Source organism: Esox lucius, unplaced genomic scaffold, assembly GCF_011004845.1.
Source record: "Esox lucius isolate fEsoLuc1 unplaced genomic scaffold, fEsoLuc1.pri scaffold_58_arrow_ctg1, whole genome shotgun sequence".
Classification (NCBI taxonomy): domain Eukaryota; kingdom Metazoa; phylum Chordata; class Actinopteri; order Esociformes; family Esocidae; genus Esox; species Esox lucius.
The window spans coordinates 20,751-23,114 of NW_022995036.1; the positions used below are offsets into that span (position 1 = coordinate 20,751).

Sequence of the window (2,364 nt, forward strand, 5' to 3'; positions counted from 1 at the left end):
TCCAGATGTACAAAGCTGGTAGAGAAATATTCAAATAGACTTACAGCTGTAATTCCTACCAAAGGTGCCTCTACCAAATATTGACCAAAGGGGTGATTTGCAATAAATTATTTTCTGTTTTGTATTAGTAATTCATTGAGCAAAATGTGAGTTTGTGTTTATTTTTCACTTTGACATTATGTACTATATTGTGTTGATCAGTGGCAAAAACTCCTAATGAAATCCATTTTGAATTCATGTTTTAAGACAATAAAATGCGGAAAAGATCAATGTGGTGAATACTTTTGAGAGCCACTGTATTTTCGGTGCAAGAACTCTTAACATTTTGCTTATTTTTGCAAAATCATTGGATTGAGTCATTAGGGTGGTTCAAGATCAGACTGCCCATTTCTTTAATAAACATTGTTCAATACCAAAATACATCAAAAAGCAAGTGCTTGGACGAAACAGTAAAATCTCAACTACCCCTGGATAATAATCCCAAATTGGACATAAAGGAATTGGCAGAGGAAAAAAGTTGGGTAAAATAAGTGGATAGAATCAAGGAAAAGGATAGAATCAATGGACCAGCCCTTAATATTACTTGAATATTACAGATGGGGTCATTAGCCATCAATGCTTTACAGAAAGAGACAAACTACAGACTAGCTACAATAACCTGACAAAAGATAGAGACCGGCTACAGACTTTTTACAAAAACCTGTCTGAAGAGAGAGAAAAAATACAAAGAGAGAGAGACCTCTTCCAGACGGTACTTGGTAAGTGAAGTGAACAGTTTTTCCTTAATCCTCATAAAACTGACTTTCATATTGACCTGAGAAACTGAAACGGGTTAATCAAGACAACTGCACAAACACAATTTACGTGTAATTTTATCCACTGCTTTTCTTTTAATCAGTGAAATCTCCAAATGAATGGAACGTGTTTAGTAACAGCATCTATTACGTCTCCACGGAGAAAAATAAATGGGAATATGCCAACCAGGACTGTCTGAAGAGAGGGGCACAGCTAGTCATCATAAACAACCAAGAGGAACAGGTGAAAGGGGGATCCATAAGGGATTTATGGATTGATATGGTTATTTTGATGCTATTGTCAACATCTTAATCTTTCTCTGATAGAAATTCCTCATTACATTTAACATACGTACTTGGATCGGTCTGTCTGACATAGAGACTGAGGGTACCTGGAGATGGGTGGATGGCACACCTCTGACTACAGCGTAAGAGATTATTCTCTGTATGAAAATACATTTCATGTATATCATTCTTTAAGTATCTGTTTTCAGTGTTAAAAAGATTCACACTGATGTTGTTAGAGGTTGTTTTGCAAGCCAATGATTACCAGCGTTGATTCAATGACTGATAGTCAACAGTAACAGGTAGCATAAAAACTGTTAAAAGTCCAGTCATTGTGCTAAGGCTATTTCACAATTTCATCAGTGGTAGATGGCAACTTCCTTCACATTGAATGTAGTTATATTAGGATGGTTTGCACTTGTTTGTCTGACTTTGTTGACATAGATAAACTTCTCAGCTGTCTCTTTAACCTCATAAAACATCTTCTAGTGTCTGACTCTCTGATTCTCTGTGTTGTTCCCACTACAGGTACTGGGGAGCACCACAGCCTGATAATGGTGGTGGTACTATAGGAGAGGAGGACTGTGCTGAGTTTGTTAATTTGTATACTGATCCTGTAAAGAAATGGAATGATGTTCCATGTACCACGCAACTTAATTGGATTTGTGAAAAAGTAATTGAATAACAATACTTTTTATCTACAGTACAATCAGAATGCATTAAGGCTGTACACAAACAATAAACAATATGACTTTTAGCACAAATTTAAATCCATTATGACTTACAGCCTTTTGATTCACAAGGACTTTTGATTATTTATGTTTTTTTCCCACAGTGCACATTGGTTTTAAACATAATGGACAAAAACTGACAATAATATTTTAGCATGCAAATCTTTGGATTCACCCTTTCATCATACAGTTGTTTTCAAAGCTTGCAAACCCTTGGAGAATTGGTAATATGTACCATTTGTTAAGAAAACATGAGTAAGCAGGCGAAACACATGTCTTTTATTTCTTATGGATTCATATTCAACTGTAGGTCATAACAGAATGGCACATTCATAAAAGAAAACATGGCAACAAAGAGAAAAATGAACTGACCACTGTTCAAAAGTCTGCATACCCATAGTTCTTAATACTGTGTAAATATCCCTTTAGCATCAATGACAGCGTCTTTTGTAATAGTTGTCTATGAGGCCCGAATTCTTGCAGGTGGTAAAGCTGCCCATTCGTCTTGGCAGAATGCCTCCAGGTCATGCAAAGTCTTGCATGAACCACACTTT

General features: G+C 36.0%; 1 long non-coding RNA gene across 1 annotated transcript; it reads left to right on the forward strand.

Annotated features, from left to right (window-relative positions):
* Positions 1–377: 377 nt before the first annotated feature.
* On the forward strand, positions 378–1,891 carry LOC117594227. The gene is made up of 4 exons (XR_004575592.1): positions 378–758; positions 899–1,038; positions 1,122–1,222; positions 1,608–1,891. It is a non-coding gene; the product is annotated as an uncharacterized LOC117594227 (long non-coding RNA).
* The last annotated feature ends 473 nt before the right edge of the window (positions 1,892–2,364 follow it).